The sequence below is a fragment of the Macrotis lagotis genome, chromosome 7, assembly GCF_037893015.1.
Source record: "Macrotis lagotis isolate mMagLag1 chromosome 7, bilby.v1.9.chrom.fasta, whole genome shotgun sequence".
NCBI classification, from domain to species: Eukaryota; Metazoa; Chordata; class Mammalia; order Peramelemorphia; family Peramelidae; genus Macrotis; species Macrotis lagotis.
The window spans coordinates 173,757,356-173,783,650 of NC_133664.1; the positions used below are offsets into that span (position 1 = coordinate 173,757,356).

At 36.1% G+C, this 26,295-nt stretch overlaps 1 protein-coding gene across 1 annotated transcript in view; it reads right to left on the reverse strand.

Annotated features, from left to right (window-relative positions):
- CAMK1D (calcium/calmodulin dependent protein kinase ID) overlaps window positions 1–26,295 on the reverse strand; it is a 442,601-nt gene that overhangs the window by 94,080 nt on the left and 322,226 nt on the right. The window lies entirely within an intron of this gene.

Below are 26,295 nucleotides of genomic sequence, written 5' to 3' on the forward strand. Positions count from 1 at the left end.
AAAATCACAAAGTTAAAGACTGTCTGGACTAGAACTTCAGCTTTTGGCCACTCAATCTTGTATTCTTTTTCCTCTATAAGATATAACATGACAGAGGAAGACTAGTTGGATGGAAGTAGGCATGCAGCACAAAAATTGAAGTTATAATTAAAGGGAAAAGGGGGAAGAAGGGCCAGGGAAAAATAAGAATCAAAAAGTGTGAAAATTTCAGTTTCCTTAATGAACTAAGGTCCCTTGCATGCAATGACTAGTAGAAAGCTTTGCAGAAACCTTGGCATCTGGCATCTTGCCTCAAGACCTTTGCAAATCAAAAAGGCGGTTTCCTGAGCTCTCTGCAGACTTATGCTGTATTTTCTTTTCCCTCTCACTGAGATCACTGCAGAAAACAAAAGCTATCTGCATTATTACCCAGTTATTCGGCTTTGTTGAAGAATTCTTCAGAATGCCCACAGGAAAATTTCAATCAAAACCAGCTTATCCTTCTTTACACCTCCACCCCCACCCCCAAGCAACTAGAGCCTACTGTCAGGGATCTGGTAGCAGAAGGGGAAAACCCACAGAAGAGAGAAGGCAGTCTTTGCATTTATTCTTTTAATTCTACAAATACAGAGCTAGATGAGTAGCCAAGTGGTGCCCTCACAGGGTTAGACAGTAACAGGATAATCAGAGAGGAATGAAAGCAGTTTTCTCAATACACACTTGAATGCCCTCCCTTCCTGCTAATGCAAGAACAGGTCAAGGTGAACAGTCCTAGTGATCTGGAGCTATATGACTGTCAAAAGGGGATATCTAATAAAGCCAGTTTTTCATGGACTACCAGATGGACTTTCTCATGTGATCCACCCCATGGATTATTTCCTAGAAGGTCCCCCAATTTTTTTAGGTCTTATCAAGTTGTTCCTGCCCTTGACAGTGTCAAGCAAGTGGCATCTCTTCAGCAAAAACAACCAAAGTATAGAGGATGACTTAACCAAGTGTCCCACGTTCTAATGAAAGGAATTAGGAACTGAAATCTGCCCCACTCTCCTACCTAGGGTGTAAACTTCTCCATATCAGAAATTCTTAAAAAGCTTAGATTTCCAAAATATTAAATCACAGAATCTCAGAGTTAGAAAGAACCACCTCAGAAGCCAACTTACTCAACTGGTAGCCTAAAAAAATATCACTTGATAACAAGTGATGCTAAAATCTGATCCTCTGACCCTGCCATATACACTTTATAAATGCTTATAAAATCATAACTACTAAACAGTATGGATAAAATTTCCTTTTTTTTCATTGAAAAGAGATTTGGACCAGATTTGTGATCTTGTTGATCTAGGGAACTCCTACATGAGGAAACCCCTCTCCTAAGCTAGGTTCATACTTTCTCTACCATTTATTAACCTTGAGGGTTGCCTAGAGAACTGACAGATTAAGTGGCCCAAAATCATGGAGCAAGAGGCAAGACTTAAACTTTGGGTCTTCATGAATGTGAGACTGGTTCTCTAATCATTATGGTACCTTGCCCTTCTACCCATAATCACTATAATTGTGCCTTCTTTTACATATACCTTCAAACATACATTCCCAAATTTTAGTAAACACAGAACATAATTCTCTAGAGGACCAGTAAAGAAGTCATAAACCTTACTTGCTCATCATTGGAATGAACATTGAATTGATAAAACAGACACTTTGCCTCACCCCAAGAAGCTTACAACCAAAGAAAATACCAGTGGGAGGCAATAGAAAGGATGGCATAAAGAGGGCAGAACTTTTGGATGAGGGAGGATATGATTTATGCAATGTGAAGGTGGGGAGAAGAGGATGTAGTCATTGCCAATCCCTAAAAATGCTACCAACATCTCACTGACAACAGAGAAATGTCTGCCATATATGTTGTAATGCCAGTGAAAATGGGATTGAACCTAAGAATCAGGAAAACAATTTCAAGCTTGCCAGAGCCCAGAGTTCTGGACCCTTGTTGGTTTAGAGCAACTCAGTGAAAAAGACCCACATCATAATAGGCTGGGAACAGGAAGGAGACAGCAGCTTGTATGGCCTTAAGTAAGCTTCCCAAATGAGGAAATAAGCCATATTTTAAGTACCTCTGGCAGCCCTGAAAACCCTTCTGTTCTGCCAAGAACAAAAGTTGACATCAGTATTAGTGATTACTATGATTATCTGCAATAATATACCATGATTTCTTATATTTGGGGCAGAATAGGAGCAAATGGAAAGAAGTGGAAAAGAGAAGTTATAGGTTTGCAAGTGTCGTGGGACCATAATAGACCAAGCAATTCCAGTGTTGCTAAAAACAATCTCTATCCCTTGTTTACAATAAACTTGTTTGACAGTTTCCCAGTCTGTGACCCATAGCTTGAATACAGCCTGACTCCTGGGCTATTTGTATGGAGCAGGCACTCTCTGGGTGCCCTTCCCCACCACTTTTGAAAACTCAGTCATCAATTCTTGGTGACTATATGGGGGCTTGGATGAGGGAGGCAGTAAGTAAACTTATGGCTATGTAGGACACACTGGTAAGTTGAGAACTCTTATGGGCTTTGGAACTGGATTTCTGAGAGACAGATCAATCCCTTAACTGGCTCACTTTTTTCTGACTTTAAAGCATGGGGATGATTTTCTGACATGTCCAAAGAGAGGTGGGGTGCTATTCTCCTCACCTGGTAGCAAGCCATAAAAACAATCTAATATGAGGTAATTGTATGGAAAAGTAGACAGACATCTTTGGAGCTTTAGTCAAGAAGCTAGCTGCAATATAGCCTTAGATATTTACTAGCTGCATGATCCTGGGCAAAACACGTAGTCTCTGATTGCCTCATCTGCAAAATGGGAAGAATAAGAGCAGTGACCTCCTAAGGTTATTATGAAGATCAAATGAGTTAATATTTGTAAGTGCTTAACAAACCTAAAAGCACTATATATTCTATTATATCCTATGAGTTAGAGAGAATGATTTTTTATTAAAATCATCTCATTTTAAACAGATGAAAAAACTGAAGCTCAGAGTAATCAAGCTCAAGGTCACATATTTGATGTCACAATGTATGCAGTGGTTTGGGAATGGGGAACACTCATCTTATTCTAGGTAACTGTATGTTTCTGAATTTTATTGACATAAACAGAGAGGGAAGGGATTTTCTAAATGATTTCTAAGTCCCCTTCTGGCTCAGAAATGCAGATAATGGGGAAGGGTAAGAACATTGTTTTCCTACTGGTTCAAGAATGCCAGATAAATGCTGAAGTGACTATACATATACTATCATTTTGAAAAGCAATAAAAACTCCAGTAAGAAAATGAGAAAAGTTCCATGCATTTTAAAAAAAAACTTTACTTTTGGGAAGATTTTTATTTAACTATGACTTTATTTTTTTTTCTTTTTGCTTCATATGCTAAATTAATTACAGTCCCAGTTCTTGGGCTGCTTTCTGAAAGCTCATTATCCCTCCAATTCTACAAACTTTTCTCCTATTATCTTCAGGCGTAAGTTTGCAAAAAATTTGAACAGGAAAAAATGGAGAAACAAATAACTGGATGGAGTCATTGACTTAATCAAGGCAAATAGTTCTTCAGGGGGAAAAGACCAATAACAAATAAATAAAAGCTCTCAGGGCAAAGAGAAAAACCAATTTCTATTTCTGTAGTCAATAGCACAAGGAGAACATGTCCTTATAACAATTTTAGAAGCAAATTCCCGGGTCATGCTTTACTACTATAATGACGATGGAATACTTAACAGAGAAAGAGGCATTATAGTTATCCTCACAGTATGCTATCGGTTATAATCCATACTACTTAAGGGGGGATTAATGATGGTTTTAATTTTCAAGCAATTTAAAACACTCAGTGTAAGAATGATGTCCAAATTGCAGAGAATCACAATCCTGCTCCCTGCAGAGGAGCTAATAGGAGAATCTATACTGATTAGTTGATATTTTAACAGCATTCTAAGGTTTGTATACATTTCATTGGTATTCTTAAAAGATCTGCAGCTACCAACTTCTGATCAGATATGACAATCACAACAAATGTATCAGCACACAATAGGTACTAATGAAAATGACTTATCCAATGTCACATAGCTAGTTACACCTAAGGAGTATTTATAGTTAAAGACACAAGTGGGAATTAAATTTGAAGAGGTAATATATTAAAAAGATGAAGAGGAAAACATATGGGAGAAAGGGAAAGGCATAATGGAGTAAGTTATCTTACATAAAAGAGGCAAGAAAAAGCTTTTGCAGTGATGTGGAGGCGGAGGGAGGTAAGGGAAGTGAATGAGCCTTACTCTCATCAGAATTGACTCAGAGAGGGAATGACATACATACTCAATTGAGTATAGAAATCTATCTTACTCTAAAGGAAAAGTAGAGAGAAAAGGGATGGGAGATAGGGGGCAAGAGGGGAAGGGATGATAGGGAGGAAAGATAGTGGGAGAGATTAGATATATATGCAAAACACTTTTGAGGAGGAACAAGGTGAAAGGAAAGACAGAATAGAATAATTGGAAATGAGGGAATAGGGTGAGTAAAATACAGTAAAACAGTAAAAAAATACAGTAAAATACTGAAACAAGTTTCTCTGATAAAGACCTCATTTCTCAAACATAGAGAACTGAGTCATATTTGTAAAAGCTAGGAGCCATTCCTGAATTGATGGATTATCAAAGGATATGGATAGTTTTCAGATGAGGTTGTATATACTATCTATTGAAATCATTCTTTTTTTAAAAAATGTCCTTACTATTGATAGGAGAAATGTGGTTTGGAACAATTCTGTGATATCTTATACCTATTAGATTGGCTAATAGGACAGAGGGAGAAAATGACATATGTTAGAAGGGATGAAGGGAAAATGAGACTTTAATGCACTGTTGGAGGAGTGAAATGATTCAAGCAATTTAGGACTATAGTGCCACTACTAGGTCTATATTCCAGCAGAGATGAAAAACAGGAAAGGAAAGGAACTATATGTACATAGATACTTACAGCAGCTCTTTTCCAGTGGCAGGGATATCCATACATAGGTTGGGGAACAAATATGATATGTGATTAAGATGAAATGTTATTCTGTTATAAGAAATGATGAACAGGATGCTCTCAGGAAAAACATGAACAGATGCAAGAGTACTTGTACTATATACAAAGTAACAGCAGTGTTGTAGGATCATCAGCTGTGAATGACCTATCTTTTCTCAGCAATCCTGTGATCCGATAGAACTTTGAAGGACTTATGATAAAGAACACTTTCCACCCTAAACACAGAGTTGATGGAGTCTGAATACAAACTGAAACATACTTTTTAAACTTCATTTTTCATGAGAGTTCTCTTTTTAGGGCAGAGGGGTTTATATTTACATAACTACTCAAATTTCATGATTACGCATTTTTAATATCAAATATCTTTGCTTACTCAATGGGGGGGGGTGGAGTGGGGATGGAAGGAAAAGAATTTGGAACTCAAGCCTTCCTTTTTGTGTATACTTATAGCACCTGTCGCAGATAACTTTCTGGACTTTGGATCCTTCTCTCTGTGTGCACTTATGGTATCTACTATTTGAACTTCCATTACTGATTCCTTTTTGCCCATCCCTGACCTATTTTTGTCCAAGTTATGACAAGACAAAGAGCTTTATTTATATAGAGTATGAACAGAAGGCTTCCAATTGAAAACAGACAAAACCACAATGCTCAAAAATAAGAAAACATAGGAAGCAAAGGTAACATCTAACGCCTTTCTTCATTAGTTTGAGAATGATTTCTGTTGGATATGGCCTGTGAAGTAGGCTTTTTGGGTCATTATAGGAATGTAATCTAGAGGGTAGAGTCATTTAATAACTCAATAGTATTTTAGTACATGATGAACATAAGGCACAGAAACAACATAGAGTGAAGCAAACCTGGGGGAGAACAAACAAGTTTGACCAAGTAGAGATAGGTAAGAGATGTTAGGCAGAAAACTCTGCCTGGGGATAGTGAACAGCCTTTCCTCAGACTGGAAAACCCTGGTGAGAAACTGGTTTTCTCTTCAGAAATCCCTGTCCTGGCACAGGTCTGGTATGACTTTCATGAGTCAACATCTTCAGGTAAAGAGAAATAAATAGCATCAGTAGCATCAGGTTCATCTGGGTGACCCCAGTGAAGCATAAAGAGGACTTGCTGGGACTGGACTAGAAGGGAAGCAAAGTTTAGGGTCTCATTAATATCAGTCCGGTTGATACTCTTACTGTATCCACGGCAACCAGTTCATCTATACACTACCATCCATGATTTTTGGTAGCAATTCCACATAATAGATTGAACTGGAGAACTCTACTAATAGTCAGATGGGTAAATGGGGAGGTGGGTAGAGTGTTTAGAAACATGACCTCTTTAAAGACACCATTTTTAAAGGTCTATCTAAACACAGTTCTCATAGGTTCCATGAGGACCCAATCCTCATGGTATGGATTAGCTAGATATGATTATACCATTTAAAGATATTTCACCTTTAAATACACAGCAGGGATAGAGCAAATTAAAGTCTGCAATATGAATGTCTGTTTTCTATTTGACTGCAGTACTTCCCTTATAATATTAAAATGTCATCAGTCCTATTTTATAGACCAAGTAAAAATCCTAGTCAAATGTTTAATGGTAAAGCAATACTTATGACAAATCCAAAGTTTAAAGGTTCAGCTGAGAGAAATTCTTCTGGGTGCATTTTGAATAAGTGGGCTAAAGATGAGGGGAAAAAGTGAGTGCTGATTTTAGAGAGCCGATCTAAAAGGCTGTTTCCAAATTCATCATTATAAACTAAGTGATTTAAATAAAAATTCTAGACCTGGAAGTCAAAATTTACATTTTTCTGTGTATGTGTATATGTGTCAAGGTGGGGAATGGGGTGGCATGATAATGATAATTTAATATTTATAACACATAGGGTTACCCAAACCATTTTTGGTCAAAAATAATAACTAAAACTACTAATCCTGTATGTTGCAAGTTCTCTTGAATATATATTCAGTGATAACAATATTAAGAAATACAATGAATTGTTTTGATTTTGAATATACTTGAATTGTAGTCAATACACTAGAAGGTAAACAGCATATGTATATATAAAACCATCCCAGTGTATATTTTATGAGGAAATACAACAACAGCTGATTTGAAATTTTTCCTATTTGGGGGCAGGTATAGACAGTCCTATGATGCTAATCCTAGCTAGATTTAAAAGAAAACTTTATTTTTTATGTATTTTCCTTGGAGTAAGTAGGCAGCTAGATGACTCAGTGGATAAAGCATTGGGCCTGGAATCAGGAAGACCTGAGTTCAAATTTGACTTCAGATACTTATTTGTTGTGTGACCCTAGGTAAGTCACTTAATCCCAGATAGCTTCAAAAACAAAAATAAAACAAATATATATGTAAATATATATATTCATATACACATATGATAGAAATGGGGTATGCTTTAATATCTCTTCAGAATTACTGTCCTTATTTTTTGTTCTTTTGTCAAAAGAAACTTCCCTGTGGGCCAAAGTGAAAGTCTAAGGAAACTTCATTTGACTATTTCAGAGATAAGTGAGAGAGATATATCAATACTCTCAAAATGTATAATAATGATAGTGATGATGACAATGGAATCTTACATTTCAGTAACCCTTTCTGAGTTTTCAAAACACTTTCAAATATGGTGTCTCAATTTATCTTCCCCAAAACCCTGTAAAATGGGCAAGCTTTATTTTTCCCACAATTTACAGATGAAAAAAACCAAGGCTCAGAAAGGTTAAATGATTTGCTAATGGTTTTTAACTAGTAGGTATAGGAGCTGAGATTGGAACCTTGCCTTCCAATGCATATGTGTATGAATCATAATATCTATAGATATTGGACATGTTCTCAAAGGAGCTAAATCCTGGAAGTATCTCTACCTAGCTGTGAGATCTTGGAAAGATAATTAAATCTTTTGGTTCTTAGTCTCCATATGAGACTAAGTTGAGTTAACAACTTCACTGAATTATTACAAGATTCCAACAGAAAACATATATATAAGATTTCTTTCAACTATAGAAACATTGAATATTCATTATTATTTGTCTCTAAAATATTAGACCCATGGTTAAAAAACAGAAATATTTATATTTTTTGCATCTTTTCTTCTCATATTTGAAGAAACAGTATCAATAATAAGTCATTTACAGAGTTAGGGATAAGGACTGGCATAGGGAGCTTCATGACCTCTACCAATCAAAGTCAGTGCCTTTTGAAACTTAGCATTGTTGAAAGTTGCCTAAAGGGTTGAAAAGGAAAAGATTTGTCCAAGAAAGTCAGCATTCTATCTACTATGTTTCATTGTCTTTCCATTATCATTCATAATCACCATAATAGTATGTTCATTACAATACTTGCAAATATACTTCCATTTTTTTAGCACAACACATAATTTTTGGAGGTGACTATTAAACTTGCTAAGAATTTAGCCACAATCCTTTCAGAAAAACAAACATATGATTGTCAATGTATGTTGTTGTTCAGTGGTTTCAATCGTGTCTGACTCTCCATGAATTTATAGTCCAATTATTAATGGACTGTAAATGAAACAATTGAAGGGCAGTTAGTTGCTAAACTGTGTGGAACCGAAAAGAAGTCCAGTAAGTGTGAGAGATTAGTGTTTGCTGAAGTAGTCAAGGAAAACTTTATAGAGTATGCTTCACTGAAAGATGTGAAGGTAAAGGGAAGGAGGGAGGCTGTGTTTGGAGTGGTGGTGTTAAGGGTTTAAAATACATACGACTGAATGATAGATTGCTTTCTGATCTCAATGTTCTGCCTTGAACAGAACAGAACACCCACTACTGTCTTTTTTTTCAGAGTTGGGTCCAATTATGAGCCTCCAAAGGCTCATAGAGTCCACAGAATAGAATCAGTATAGAGCAGCTGGAGGGAGGGGGAAAAGTAAGGAACGATATAGGAGGCAGTTCAAGCCTGAAATGAAAATACATATTTTGAAAAATATTAACATAGATGACAAATCCTATTGCATGTGGTGAAATACACCTCGGCAGCCTGTCTATTAACTCATTTATGGGGTTTTCCTTTTGGTCTTTAAAAAAATTATTAAAGAAATAAAACAAAACCCTTCAACTTGTACCCCCCAAGCCTACAAATTAAGCTTACAAATACAGAGAACCTGCTTCACATTCAGGCTTCAGGGAATTATTGAAAATTTACTCAGATAATATTTTCAAGGAAAGTCAATTTATTTCAACCAAGTGGAGATTTAAAAACATCAGGGAGCCATCTGGTGGCTTGATTGCTTTCTAATTAAAATCCCTCTCCTGAGTACAAGATTTCCTTTCTGTGTATTCTGCTGCTGAAACTAATGGTTCAGTACAGTGTGTAACTAGGAAAGAATGGAATATTCTTATGGTGTAGGAAAAATAGAATAATGACATTTAGAATCAATCCAATAAAAGTTGAGGTTGTCTGCACTCTGGCATTCTGGGAAGGTTATCTAATATGTGTGTGCATGTTGTTTTTGTTTCCTCTACCAGCTTTTAAAAAAATGAGTTGAATAATGCCAGTGAGTGATGACTGTTTATGGAAAACATGTTTACCAAATAATCATGTTTGGAACTCCCCCCACCCTGAAAGCAAATTACTTTTACCAAGCAAAAAAAGCAATCAGAATCACAAATTCACAGAATCTCAGATTGCAGGGACCTTAAATTTCCTCTAGTCTAAAAGATAACTGAATAAAAATTCCCTTGCCATCATGCCTGCCTGCTTTCTTGAAGAATCCAAGTAAAGAAAAACTTTTTACCTTGAAGGGAGTCCATCTCAAATTTTTGGAGCATTTTTCATTATGTCAAAACTACATCATACATATCCAATAAATCTACAATGTGACTGTGTCTACAAAGGCACTGTGGTGGGTTCAGGAGATATAAGTACAAAAAATGAAAAAATCCTTACTTGCAATGAGCTTACACTCTAAAAGGAAGATAGTAAATACATATAAAAAGCATACAGCATAAATATACAGTTACATACAATCCTATTTCTCCTTGCTTTGACCTCTTAGATTAAGTAGGATAGACAACCTTTTTCCCAATAAAGAACCCTTCAAATGTTTGAAGGCAGCCTTCATGCATCCAAGATTTCTTTTTTTCTAGGAGCTTTGGAACCTAAAACCCTGCTTTTCACCCAGATGTCATATCCCACTCCGTTCTTTTGCTGCTTCCAATCCTACTTACCCTTCAAGGGTTAACTCCTCCAGAAAACCTTTCTCAGTTCTTTTTAACTGAAATGATCTGGAGATACTGTATCAGCCTGGTCATTCAGGAAGAGATCTGATAAAATGTGGCACCCCAAAATGGACACATGATGTCAAATGGGGAACAGCAGGACACTTTCCTTGTCCTGTATACTATGCATCTTTTCCTTTAGCCTTTTTTCATATTTAACAGTCCACAAAAACTTACATTTTTTCAGATAAACTGCTTCCTAAATATGTTTCATTCATCTTGGAGATATGAAGTTGTCTTGTTTTTGTGTTTTTTTTAACCCAAGAGAAGGAATTGATATTTACCCCTACTGAATTTCATCTTATTAGATTTGTCTCTTTAGTTTTAGCCTGTTAAGCTGTTTTTAGATTTTTCTTTCTCCTAACTCTATTCTGCCATCATAAAAGAAGGAACTAAATGAAGTCTAAAAGTAGAAACTAAGCCTAAATCATTAACCAATGAATAGTTTATAGCTTTCTGATATAATCAAGTGATATTACTCTCTACTATTGTAATTTCTCTCAATAGGTTTAAGGGGACACAATAAAAAAGACAATCCCATTCAGGCAAGTCTTCTGAGAGTGGCTCTTAAAAATCCTTTAGTGATTAACACACATACAATGTTTCTTTGAGGCTCTATGAAAGATTGTTAATGACTTGGCAAAGGATGGGAATTTCTTTTACTGTTGATAGTTCTTTTCTTGATATAAACTACTCTTTAAAGGAAGAAGTAGATGCTATATTTTCATTTGGAAAAACTGGGGATAGTCATTGTAATTTTTTAATTGTACTTGTTAAATTATCATGTAGAGCTCTGACTATCTTTCTTCCAAGGATTCCCTAATGCTGCCTTCTTATCAATTCTTCCCTCCAGCCTAACCTGCCTCCCACCAAGCTCCTAGAGGTCTTTGCAAGAGGAAATCCCAGTTCAGGGAGAAAGCTTAATTATATAGATACCATTGGCAAACTTTCATTTACAAGGGGTTAAGAATCAGCATTCCTATAAGGAACTTTTACAAAGGTTTAACTTTGATGCGAAAAATGGACCAGAAACTTGGCACAAATATGGAAACTCAGCAGGTAATTTTTCATGTGATTTCCAAAACCACCCTCTATTTAAGCAGTAAAACTTCTATAAATAGATCCTAGTGCTTTTTAAAGATATTTGCTTCTTAAAAAAATATATTTCAAGTTAAGTGCCCTCAATATTCCAAACCTGAAGTCCTATAAGAATATGTATGATATACTAAATTCTTCCAATTTAAAGGTATTGTGTTTTGAAGTTGATTTTATATAAATGTATGTTTACATCAATAAAATAAAAATAAAACAAAAAAAACTGTCATTCCATAATCCAAGGTTCTGTGAGAATTCTTGTAAACCTCAACACTTTTCATGGAATTATAGGCCCAGAAGGAATTTAGGATCACACAGCATATTCTCTAGTGTGACTCTGATCCCTCTTTCTTCTAATCACCACTACCTTTTACTCCAGGGCAGAATATTCTAAGAAAGTACTAGGGAGAGAGGATTAGAGGGAGACCATCTATATCTTATAGCCTACAGGAAGGAATGAAGGTGGGAAGACAGAACAGAGACAGTCCAACTGCACTGGTTAATTCAAAAATTAAATACTCTTTGATATCAAAAAAACTAACATTTTACTAGGGCAGGGAGGTTAAGGAGGGGTCCATTTTGTTTCTGGAATTAATGACCATAATTTAAGATAAAAGGTAATATCTTAAAGTATAAAAATATTCTTCCCTAAATTGGTCAGATTGGCAATTTTGACACTTATATGCAGGATGGGTCTGCTATCTTTTCTTAGAAGTACAACACAGATATCAACAGTTAGTTTCTTGAGTACTCAGTCATATCAATAAAATGTTCTTAGTGATTAAAGTTATCCATAGCAATTTGTTGGTTATAGAAAGGAAAGTCTAAATTCTCATTAGGTTGAATAGGAAAAGATATTTAACATAGTGAAATGGTTGATCAATTATGTAGCAAGGAAAGTTAAGCAGAATCTAGGAATTCCCCTTTTGGGGGAATCTTTAGCTAAGGAAAAAATCAGGCTTCTGTTGATGTTATTAGAAGGTAACTGGGGAGGTAGAAAATGCTGAAGGAGCAGTTTCCACAAGAAAAGCCTTCCAAGCCCAGAATATAAGATTCAGTAAGGAACCTGAGGATATAAGAAATATCTTCTACTGTTTCTAAAAGAAGGAAACTGTGGGTTGCCCTATAAGATAAAATTTAGATTTTATTTTTTCCTGTTAATCTGAAAGATGCCATTTAGTTTCAAGCTTTTTTTCTCCTTGGAGTAAAGTTAACTATGACTTCTATCTTATTGGGTTTTACTTCAATTTTGAAGGAATTATTTTCAAATTTATATATTGTGTCTCTCTTAATATCATGATAGAGAGTTTACCAGAATTAATTTTTCAGAGTAGTATAATAATTAAAATTATATTATATCAATTATATTATATCAAAATGATACATATCGATATACTACTTTTTAAAATTAAATTTTATTTTATTTCCTGGTCCAAATTATCTCCCTCCAGGATCTTCCCTACCCCCTTCCTACATTGAGAAAGGAAGAAAAACAAAGCAAAAATAAATGCTTGAATCAACTATATCAAAAAACAAAATATAAACTTCAAACTGCACTCTGAATCTACCATCTATGAGTGCACTGGAATTGTGAATCATCATTGTATTAATCAGAGTTCCTAAGTTTTTCAAAATTATTTGATGCTTTGCATCGGTTCACACAAGATTTCCCAAATTTCTCTGAAATCATCCACTTCATGACTTCTTAAATTACAATAATATTATATCTCATTTATATAATTTGTTCAGCCATTTTCCATTGGACAGATAATCTACAATTTCCAATTCAACATAAATAGAACTGTATAAATATTTTTGAAATATAAGTCCCTTTCCTCTTCCTTTGATCACCTATTATGGTGTAGATCTAATGTCAGTATAATTAGTTTCAAAGGATTTGCAAAATTAATTGCTTTGGGGGCATTATTCCAAATTGCTTTCCATAAGGAGGAACTAGTTGAAAGTTCCACAAGCAATGGATTAATGCCCACAGCCTCTCTAGACTGTCATTTTTCCCTTCCTGTCACTTTTGTCAATCTGATGGGTGTGACAGTACCTCAGAATTGTTTTAATTTGCATTTCTTTAATTATTAATTGTTTAAAATGTTTTTCATATGGTTATAAATAAATTGCATTTCTTCTCTTGAGAAACTACCTGTTATATCTTCAGTTTGTTTATCAATTAGGGAATGACTTTTTTATCCTTAAAAATTGGAATCAGTTTCCTAATATATCTTATGAAATCCTTTTCTGAGAAATTTATTCTAAAGGATTTTTCCCACTTTTTGCTTCTATTTTAATTTTAACCAAATTGGCTTTTCTTGTGCACAAATTTTATGTAATCAGAATTATCCATTTTACTTTTCAAGAGCCTCTTTAACTCTCTTCTCTTTTACTGTTTTGCCTTTTTTTTAAGGTAATGGGGTTAAGTGGCTTTCCCAAGGCCACACAGCTAGGTAATTATTATTAAGTGTCTGAGGTCGGATTTGAACCCAGGTACTCCTGACTCCAAGGCTTGGTGCTCTATCCACTGTGCCATCTAGCCGCCCCCCTCTTTTACTGTTTTGAATGATTCCTGTATACCAATATTTCTTCATTGAGTTAAATGTATACTTGTAAATTAAATAAGAATAAAGTTGTAAACTTTAAGGAACAAAAAGGAAGGATGAACTTGGAGTTAAGAAACTTGGATTCTAGCTTCTATTCTGCCAGAAATAAACTGTGGGAATCTTGGAAAGTCACTTAATCTTTGATCATCAGTGTCCTCACTCATAAAATGAGAAAATTGAATTTTGATTCTATAAACTAAACATAACAGCAGCTGGGCACTTCCCAACATGACTTCCACCATTCTACTAATAAAGCACCTGCTGAGGAGATATACTGTCCTTGGTGGCCACTGAGATGAATATTCTCTATATGGGATAAGTAAAGTCAATGTTGCTTCTACAGTATATGGTAACAGATTCACTTCAATAGTCTGCACTGGTATTCTGCCTATTAATCTTCAGTATGAGTGCATTTGTATGTGCATGTGTGTCTATATGTGTGTGTGGATGCTTTTGCCATGGTAAACAGTTATAGAAAAATAAATCCTTGCTCTCTTGAAATAATGTCTGGGCCAAAAAAACCCTTTGAAGTCTACTACTTTACACAGACTTTCTTCCAACTGCCTTATTCTATCTGGGAATCCTATTGCTCCCTCTGGTCTTACAGAAACACCTTGGTTTTTATTTGTCATTTATTTAAGGCCAACCATTAACCAAACAAAATATCAAAAGGACAAGCTCCCGGGGCAGCTAGGTGGCGCAGTGGATAGAGTACCTGCCATGGAGTCAGGTGTACCTGGGTTCAAATCCGACCTCAGACACTTAATAATTACCTAGCTGTGTGGTTTTGGGCAAGCCACTTAACACCATTGCCTTGCAAAACCCTAAAAACAAACAAACAAAAAAGAACAAGCCCATGTGGAGGATGACAATGGGGGGGGGGGGGGTGTCATAGTTGTACCATTCTTTAAGGGAAATTATAAAAAGTATGGCACTGAGAGGAAGGTGTAGGTAGAGTATATATTCTCTAACTAAAATCCCAAAAATTTAGAAGTGAGGGGGGCTGGAAGAGGAAGTGAAGGTGTCACTTTAAGAACCACAACATAAAAAATTGATAGATTGTTACCCATATTCAGGTAAAATGATTTCTATTGAATTGCATTGACCCCATAAAAGATTGGTGCTATCTTTTCTCCTTCAGATTTTGGTATAGAATGTGTGTGTGTGTGTGTGTGTGTGTGTGTGTGTGTGTGTGTGTGTGTGTGTAATATTTGTGTTTCCTAGTAATCCCCACAGGACGACCCTCTGTACCATTATGCCATCATGTATGGCCATTGATGGACAGAACTTTAATTTTCTCAAAAACAAGTATTTGTCACATCATCAAAAATACTAAAATGAGACACAGCTGTCTGTTTTGCCATTAGACATGAGCCAACCATTCAAGGAGTCACTACTCCAGAAGCTTTTGTTAGGACACAACGAACAAAGGAAAACAGAGAAAGTTTTCAGTGATCAGAAATCCTGTGAGTTTATTTTATAGATACCAGATTTGTCAGACAGATTACAGAAAAGAAACAGAGTTAACATATACAATAGGAGATGTCCTTTACTTCAAATAAATACTTATCTCACAGGTCAGTTGCAGACCAAAGTTAAATTTTTTCCACACATAATACTTTAATCAAGGTTTTGTAATTTTCTATACTTGCTTTTTCTGTGTTCTCAAAAGATACTAAATTGTCAATTAATGTGAAACCATATTTCTATTACATGAATGGTAAAAACCTTTATTTTGCTGCTTAGCATATTTTTTTCTAATTTTATCAACCTATAACTTTTGAACTTCCTGAAAAGGAGAGAAATTTATTTTGCAATTAATTTAGTAAAGGATGATGATAGGATGTAAAATTGGGTAAAAGAAATTGAAGGAGGTGAACTCAACATTTATATTAGGGTATTAAAACACTAAATTGAGGGGAACAAATGCTTATAATTCAGTTCAGTGAAACAAACATTTTTAACTACCTTCTAAGTACAAGCAATGTGGGATTGCTACATATATAAATTTTAAAAAAGAGTTCATTTTGCAACATTTTTCTCCCTGTTTCTCTCCTAAACTGCTCCCCCTTCTAATCTTCCTAGTTCTGTTGATGGTATCCTCTCCTTACTCCAAGTCAGCTCAATCATCTTTGACTTCTTGATTTTTCTTTTTCCCCCTTTTTTTTAGGTTTGCAAGGCAAATGGGGTTAAGTGGGGTTAATGGGGTTAAATGGCTTGCCCAAGGCCACACAGCTAGGTAATTATTAAGTGTCTGAGGACGGATTTGAACTCAGGTACTCCTGACTACAGGACCAATGCTCTATCCACTGTACCATCTAGCCACCCCACTCTTGCTTTTTCTTTGAAGCTTTCTTAATTTTACCCAACAATATACGTCACATTCATTCAATCCTTTTTGTTCCCACTGTTGCTACCCTAGCTCAAACTCTTATTAATGCTCCTTTAGCCTTTTTTAAATAGATCCCTAATTAATCTCACTAACACTATCTTTCTCCTCTCCAACTATCCTTCACACTGTTGCCTGAGTAATATTGCCCTGCTTCAATGCCTTCAGAGGGGTTTGTTTTCAATATCTTGGAATAAAGTATGAAATCCTTAATCTATATGAAGATGAGGACTTTTTCCTGGTCTAAGTGATTCCCCTATTCCTATTTTTTTCAGTTTTCCTGCTGTTCCCCAGCATGTGTACTCTTTGTTCTAGATAAATTGAGTTACTCATCATTCCCCAGTCTCCTCCTACACTTGAGTGACTCTGAATATTTGTATTAAATACAAGTCTGGAATGAACTGATGCCAAATATGCATCTGTTAAAATTCTTCCCTTTTTTCAACCTGCTTTAACAAGCAAATACTTAGAGAGTTTATGAGTAGAGTATTGGATCTAGTCAGAAATTCTCATCTTTCTGAGTTCAAATCTCCTCAAATACTAGTTGTATGAGCCTGAAAAAGTTACTTAGCCCCATTTGCTTCACTCTTCTCATCTAGAAAATGAGGTGGAGTATCACTACAATATCTTTGCCAAGAAAACACCAAGCAGGATCATGAAGAGTTAGACATGACTCTGAAATGACTGAACCTAGGCATAGGAGATAGAGACAAAATGGAAAAAAATATTCCTTGCTTGCAGAAAGCTCTAAGGATACAATGAAAGGCAGAACAACAACAATCCTTGCTCTCAGGGAATTCAAGGTCTAATGGTGAAATAATTTTGTATGTAGAAGAAATAAAAGTGATTAGAGTTAGTCTCAAAGAGAAGATGCATTAAGCAGGATTTTCTTTGTTTTTCAATTATGACTAACTCTTTGTGATTCCATTTAGAGTTTTCTTGGCAAATATACTAGAGTGATTTGCCATTTCCTTCTCTAGCTTATTTTACAAATGAGGGAAGTGAGGCAAACACAGTGAATTGAATGCCAGGATCATATAGCTAGAAAGTATCTGAGGTCATATTTGAACTCAAGAAGGTGAGTTTTCTTGACTCAGGGCCCAGCACTCAACCCCTATGATGCCTAGCTACCTGTAAGCAGGATAGGGAAATGTTTATTAAAGAAGGTGAGATTTTAGCTGAGACTAGAATAAAGTAAATGGATGAAGATGAAGATAAGGAGAGAGAGAATTCCAGGCATGAAGGACTGCTAATGAAAATGCACAGAGTAAGAAGATAAGTGTATGCATGGAAAAAAAAGTAAGGAGAATCAAGAGTTACTGGATCAGAGAGTTAGGTGTGAGAAGACTGGCAAGATGAGAAGGAAATAGGATATCAGGGACTTTAAAAGTTAAACAGAGGGTTTTCTATTTGATCCTGAAGGCAATAGAAAATTAATCAAATAGGAGGGGGGGATGTTCAGACCTGAATTTTAGGAAGATCAATTTGAAAGTTAAGAAGATGGGTCTGAGGAAGGGAGAGACTTGAGGCAGAGAGATCCACTAGAAAACTATTTTGAGATGATGAAAGCTTGTCCCAGGGTGGAAAGAGTGTCAAAGGAGAGAGGTGATCAAATATGAGAGATGTAATGAAGGTAGTCTTGACAGGATCTGGCAAGTGACTGTTAATGTGAGGTGAGAGAGAATGAGAAATCAAGGATAATGGTTAAATTGTGAGCCAGAGTGACTGGGTCAATGGTGTTACCCTCATCAATATTAGGAAAGTTTGGGGCAGCTAGGTGGCAGCAATGGATAAAGCACCGGCCTTGGAGTCAAGAGTACCTGGGTTCAAATCCAGACTCAGACACTTAATAATTACCTAGATGTTTGGCCTTGGGCAAGCCACTTAACCCCATTGCCTTGCAAAAAAACTAAAAAAAAATATTAGGAAAGCTAGGGGAAATGTTGAGTAAAACAAAAGGAACTATACAAATTCAAAGCATTTTATTAATGCAAAATACAGATACATATTAATATTTAAATTCTGATTTCAGATTATTCCAAATGTTCTCATTCTCTCTCTCTCTCTCTCTCTCTCTCTCTCTCTCTCTCTCTCTCTCTCTCAGCAAGGGAATGTGGTTAAATGAATTATGCAAGATCACACGACTAAATAATTATCAAGTGTCTGAGGCTGGATTTGAACTTAGGTTCTCCTGACTATAGGGCCAGTGCTCTATCCACTGCACCACCAAGTTGCCCCTATTCCAAATGTTCTTAAGCCAAATTATAATTACTTTTACATTGTAGGGTTAATTTAGAGACATAAAACCTCTCCCAGAAATATCTTAACAATCATTCTTAAAAAAAAAAACTTTACAGATGAGGTAGATGACAGTTATGACAACCTTTAGTCTTAGATGCACTGTGCACTTTTCCCCATAAGACTCTCTTTTGCTACTAGATGAGTAGCAAATTTCAGCCATGGTATCCAAAAGTTATAATATTTGATCTTAATAACTTAAGTAGAACCTAGTCATCATATGATTATACTATGTTCTGCCAGGTTAACAAAGATTCAATGATTTGCCGGGAGCAGGGGAACCATACCACTATATATTATATGCTGGACTAGCTAAAGAATCTCAACCAAGACCCAAGACTACAGAAACAAACCTGCCTCCTCTTAACTCTAATGCCTTTTCTTTAACTCATGATAAATACAGAATAACTGAATCTTAGAGTTGGTCAGGATTTGAGATCTTTTAGTCTTCCTCTCTACACTGAATAATCCTTCAAACATCATCACTAACTGGTGATAGTGAATTCTCATGGAATAGACTATTCCATTTTCAGACCTCTAAAAGAGTTCCTTGTTTAATTTGCTGAATTAGGATTCATGCTCTAGCCCCTAACTTTGGGTATGACTACAAGACTCTATGATACTTCACATCCTATTACCCTTCTCCTGGCCCCCTTCCCTCCCCTAAATCTGTTTACATAAATTCAAATATTAACTCAGTTGGGATCTATATTCCCAACCTTGGTCTTTTACTATGCTCCAGTCTGATACCACCATTGGTCATTTCCTCCCCCCCCCCATAAGTATTTCTTTTTCACTCCCTGCAACACCCCCCAGCAATTAGTTGAAAAAAGAAAAATCCATATAACAGATATGCACAGTCAAGCAAAACAAATTTTCACATTGTCCTTGCCAAAAATGTAATTATCATCTTGCCTCTTTAGCAAGATATGGGCCACCCAGATATCCCATTGATACTTCAAGTGAAACATGTCCACAGTAGAACTCAACACTTATCTTTCCACTAACATCCTTGAAGCAGCAACTATTTAACTAGTTTTGCTTTTCTTTATATCTCTAGCAATTAGCACAATGTGTGGGACATAATAAGAACTTAGTAAATGACTAATGACATCTAACTTTCTAGCTCAGCTATTTCTGTCAATAGTATCATCATTCTTCTAGTCATACTGCCTCCCAATGTTGGAGCCAACTTCAACTCTTGCTTCTCACTCACCCAATATATATCTAATTAGTTGACATCTTCTATGGATTCTGTCTCTTCCATAATTTGGCCTTAGACTAGCATATTGTCTAGCAAATATTAGGATTTATAAATGCCTATTGATTTGACTTGACTTGATTCAATAGTTCTTTTCCCCCTCCCCACCTCATGTGCACTAATCATGCTTGTTCAGTTCCTCATTGCCTCTTACTTGGATTATTCAAATAGTCTAATTCATCTCCTCCTTTCCTCAAATCTCCCCCCCCCAATCTAATTTCTATACAGTTTCCTGACATAGGTCTGCACTCTAGTGCTTCCTAACTCTGAAAACAAATATAATCTCGCCCAGATGGAATTTAATATCCTTCATAATCTTTCTCCTTGCTGAAAAAGACTGGAAAAGAAGTTGGTCCCATGCCTAGTTAATGTCTTCTTTTCCAAAAACAAAACAAATAAAATCCTGTAACTATTCCCTTAGTATTCTCCTCACATTTTCACAGTCAAGATTTACCCCCCCCACCCCAGCATTAATACATTCCATCTTTACAAATCTTATTTGAAAAAAAAACCCAACACCCTTTCCATTTATATAATTGTAAAGGTTACTAGCACCAGTGTGGGCTTTCCCCTGGAGCCTCCTCCATCCCCCTCCAAGTTCTCATCCACTCCCCCCTCCCCATCAGACAGAGTGACTCAGTGAGGAGGAAGGTCTAAGAAAGAAAAAAGAGGTGTGAGGCTCTTTACCTGGGCTGACACTTTCCTAATATATCCCTTTCCTCCTCCTCACATATCGGTTCTTCGTGTTCTCAGAGAAATGGTACTTGTCCTTTTTTACAACAACTTCTAGTGGGAGACTGTGAATAGGTAATTTTGATTGGTGAATTCTACATCCTCACTACCACATCTTCCAGAGCTTGATAGCTTGGCAATCAATGTCATATAATCAGCTAGAATCATAGAGAGAGTCTTCATTTAGTCTATTTGGCCTCAGTTTTCTTGAAAGTCCCTTCTGGCTCTACATTTTTATAATTTTTTTTAGAAAATAGTCCAACTGACTAAGATCCTGCAGACTTACCCATAAAATGCTTAGAAACCTATATTTCTAACTTATCTTTCCATAGTATTATGCATACTATTATGCTTCTTGAATATGCTGAATCTCTTGAGCAAAATGGAATAGGGGATAGCTAAAGGGTACAGTGCCTAAAGATAAGAAGACTCATCTTCCTGAGTTCAAATCTGACCTCAGACACTTACTAGCTGTTTGACCCTTAGCAAGTCATTTAACCCTGTTGACCTCAATTCCTTCTCTGTAAAATAAACTGGAGAAGAAAAATGGCAAACCACTCCAGGATCTTTGCCAAGCAAGAAAATCCTAAATGGGATCATGAAGAGTCAGGTATGACTTAAATGACAGAAAAATAAGATAGTGAATAGAATACTGGTTTTGGAGGGAAGGAGAACTAAATTAAAATCCTGCTTCATATTTTTCTACAATGTGATCTGGGCACATCACTTACTCTCTCTCAGCCTCAGTTTCCTCATCTATAATTACCTTATATTTTGAAGGGGTTATTGAGAGGACCAAATGAGATAATGTATAAAAATACTTTTCATAGTTTAAAGGACTCTAAAATGAAGATTTTATGTAACAACTTATTGCTTCTTTGTAAGTAACCCCCAATCCAATCAGTCCAGATTTCTTTTTTTCCCTTCCAAGAACCTACCCTTTTCACAAAAGCTGAATAAATTCACTGTGCTATCTTTGGAGAGCCATTGAACATCATTCTGTGCAACAGCTTCCTCAACTATAAAATTAGGGGGTTAGCCTTGATGCTCTCTAAGGCCCATCCTTTCTAGCTCCAAATCCAAGATCCTATCTCCAAGCATCAATGTTTTATGTTGCTAGGATTCTGAATAAATTACATGGTATAAATTGTTACCATCTGCAGATTCCAAATCCCATTCCAAAAAGTTATACTCATCATTAGTATTGGATGGCACTAAAAAGAATATTTAACTGGGACAACTTTCCCATTTTACAGATGAAGAAGTTAAGACCCAAAGATTAAAAGAGATTTGCAAAAAGTTACATAGTAAATGGTAGAGCTAGTATACAGGTCTTCTGAAAAGTCACTGTTTTTTGCCACTATACCAAGTTGCTTCCCTCTGATTAATCAATCCATCCACAAACATATATTAAGGTCCAGGCACTGGGGAAAAAAGACAAAAATAACAAAACAGCCTCTTTTCTCAAGAAGTTAAATTGTCAGGAGACATTTGTATCTATACCCATAAAAACTACAAAATTAATACTCTATATTTAATTAAATCTTGGGAGGAGAAGCAGGTAAGTCTTCATGTAGAAAATTTGCTTGAAATGAGTCTTGAAGGAAGTATTAAATAACAGAAGTAAGGTCAGACAGCTAGATGGTACAGAGGATAGAGTGCCAGGTCTGAAGTCAGCAACATGCATCTTCCTGAGTTCAAATGTAGTCTTAGAAACTTAATAGCTGTGTGATCCTGGGCATACCATTTAATCCTTTTGCCTCAGTTTCTCATCTATAAAATGGGCTGGAGAAGGAATGGTAAACCACTCCAATATCTTTGCCAAGAAAATCCTAAATGGGATCAGAAGCAATGGAAAAATGACTGATTGAAAGGATAGAGAGGCATAGAGATGAGTTGATAAGGCAACTAATAGTTAATCAACAAACATTTATTAGGAACTTATGAGTGAGACATTGTGTTCAACGGAAAGACAAAATCAATCCTATCCTCAAGTATACATTCTATTGGGAAAGACAAAATGTTAATAACTTGGAACATATAAGATATATACAGACAAGATGGAAGGTAATAAGGGAGGGAAAGGCACTAGCACCTAAGAAGGGACTGGGTCAGTAGAAGAAAAAACTTTGGTAAAAGGTCAGATTTGAGTTGAGTCTTAAAGGAGACCTGGGGGAAATGAAGAGGCTGTGCATTATAGGCAAAGAGATAGGTGATGAAATATCACATTAAAGGAACTACAAATTAGGGGCAGCTATATGGGGCAGTGGATAAAGCACCAACCCTGGAATTGGGAAGACTTGAGTTCAAATGTGACCTCAGACACTTAATAATTACCTAGCTGGGTGACTTTGGGCAATTCACTTAACCCCATTAACTTGCAGAGAGAGAGAGAGAGAGAGAGAGAGAGAGAGAGAGAGAGAGAGAGAGAGAGAGAGAGAGAAACTAGCATAACTAGATCTAAGAGTACCTAGAAGGTAATAAAATATAAGTAGACTGGAAAGTAGGAAGGGGTCATCTTTAAAGAGCTTTCAGTGCCAAGAAGGATATGTGTTTGATCCTAGAAATACCAAGTAGCAGCTAGAGGTTATAAGGAAAGAGAATGAACTGAGCAGATCTACTATTTAGAACCTGGTGGTTCCCTAATCCTATATAGACTTTACTGGTCACCAATGTCTTTACGTGAAGTGGGAAAGGAAGGGAGTTACATGAAGGTTTGTATTCAATAGGCTTTTCCTCAGGATTTTCCATATGTTCTTGCCCCGTGTTGGACAACTAAATCATCACAAGATAAGAAAACTTTCCTCATATTCCCTTGCTCAGGTCAGATCAGTTATTTACATTAGTGTGATCATTGAGTTTGGGATCCTGGTCAACTACTTTCTGATACACAAGGGATAAAGACAGTAGAACTGGGTGGAAATGGATTTCAGATTAGAAGATAATGTGGAATTAAACTTTTTTCAGTAGATTAAGAGGAGTTCCTTCCCAGTCCACAAAGTTATCCAGATGCTATTCAATTATTCATCCCTCAAATCAGCACATAGACTTTCATGAAAATCAATATTTTTAAGTGAACTTCAAAGTCAATATCAGTTTGTGGTTTTTTAGGGTTTTTTTAAGTTGTTTTCAAACAGTTTTGAGAGAATGTTTGAATGCATATATAAATACTAAATCTCCCTCTGCAAAGTAAGTTAGGGGCAAGAATTGCATAAGAATATCCTGAAAGGCAAATAAGGAAGTAAAATGATAATAAGGATGGGTTTTTATTTCATAATTAACAAATAATAATGGATTCCTCCTAGGAAATTTTGTTCGGGGACTGGATTTAAATTTATTACTCTAGGAAGCTTCATTTTGAAGACCATTTACATCACAGGGTGATATCTTCTTTTATTCATGAACTGGACTTAAGTAAGTCAATGCTATGCAAAGTTGCCAGTTCCTCTCTCTCTTCCAGAGTCATCGAAGTCCACTAACAAGTAAAAAGTTAAGTGGATTGACAGTAGCCTGGGATATAGTGTATGACCTTGGCATTTTCAGTGTCTGACCAAGCTCTAAGGTACAGTGCCTGCTTCAGCTGCCTTCATGGCATAATAACAAATTGTTCTCATCTGACCATTTGGGGGAAAGGGGGAAGATGCTTGGGTTAGTCATCCCCCTAATTTGCTGACAGGCTTGAGATTTGTCATTTACCCTCAACTTGGTTTAGCTCATTTGCCCATCTGCTGAAACAGTTTTACCAGGGTGTAGCCACTGTGCATGCTATAGCTTCTTGAAGTCACAAGTGAGAGCTGTGGATGAGTAAGCCTCCCAGAATACCCAGTAACTCACTCAAAACAGTCTTCTCTGTTTGAGTTACAGAGATCATGAACTGAAAGGGATTTTAGAGACCATCTACTTCAACCTCCTAATTTTATATATCAGGAAATTGAGGCAAAGAAAAGTTAAGTGACTTGTCCAAGATTACACAGGTAGTATCAGAGATCAAATATGAACCCAAATGACATGAGAAACAGTGTATTATGTTATATCACACTTTGATTTGTTGCAATAATCTCAAAAAGCAAAAAATAATTGTCAATAGTAATGATCACAATAGCTAGTACTTGGTTTTCAAAATTCTTTGCATATTTCACAAGCTTATTTAATCCAGTTATTTATTAGTATATATTTTGATTATGATATTTAGAAGTTTAATATTTATATTTTTAAGGACACTGGTATTATTTATGGATATGGTGCTTTTTTGGTTGTTGATCAGTCATTTCAGTCATGTCTGACTTTTCATGGGCCCCATTTTAGATTTTTGGCTAAGAGAGTGGAATGAGTTGCCATTTTTCTTCTCTGGTTCATTTTTCAAATGAGGAAACCAAGGCAAAAAAAATGACCTTTCCAGGGTGACACAGCTGGCAAGTGTCTGAGACCATATTTGACCTCAGGAAGATGATGACTCTTCCTGACTCCAGGCTCAGCACTCAATCTTCAAATCCATTTAATAAAGATGTACAAAGCTCCTACTATGTTCTGTGCATTGTGCTTAACATGGAAATACAAGGACAAAATTAAAACAATCCCTGACCTCAAGGAGCTTGCATTCTGTTGAGGAGATGCAACGTGTACATAGACAATTTGATACGAAGAATATAACAAGTAATTTCAGGGAAGGAAGCAGAGTGCGATCCCGAGGGAATCAGGAAGGATCTTATGTTTTACTTTTACCATGGGAAAGAGAGACTATATAAGAGGAAATAGTAATCAACATTCTCAAATGCTGAAAGGAGATCAAGAAGGTTGAAGATTGAGAAAAGGACACTGGATTAGCAATTAAGAGATAACAGTTTGATGATGCAATAAATAGAATACTAAGCCCAGAATCAGGAAGACTCAAGTTCAAATTTACACTTAGGAACTTACTAGCTATGTGACCCTATGCAAGTTACTTAACTCTGCCTTAGTTTCCTCATCTATAAAATGAGTTGGAGAAGGAAATGCCAAACTACCCCTGTGCAGATCTTTGCCAATAAAATATCCAGAAGGGTCATGAAGAATCAGTTATAACTGAAAATGACTGTATAACAACAATAGTAGGAGTCTTGGAAAGAGTAGTTTCACTCCATATAATTTTCATACTTCTGCATAAAATCTTCTCCCTAACTCTATTAGAAGATAGCATGGCATCATTACTAGAATGCTAGGCTTGGGGTAAAGAAGACCCCAGGTTGAATCCTGCTTCAGATACTTAGCTATATAAACTTGGGTAAACAACTTCACCTATGTCAGACTTGGTTTCTATCCAAAGGGCTTGTGGAAAATTTAAGGAGGGAGCTATAATTTTTCAATTAGAGGAATCAGGAAATATTCCTTTGAAGAAGTAGTACTTGAGCTAATATTGGTAACAAGAGATTTAAAGAGGAGAAGATGAAGAAAGGGTATATCCCATAGGCAATAAAATGAAGTTAAAGATGTAGGTTGGAACCATACTGTGGAACATAATTATGTAGAAAGTTTGAGCCACCCTGCAGTGACCATACTCATTAGCATTATCTTCAAGAAGAAGAAGAAGAATCCATGGCTATAGTCATCCTAGTTGTGCTGAGACACCTGAACCATGCT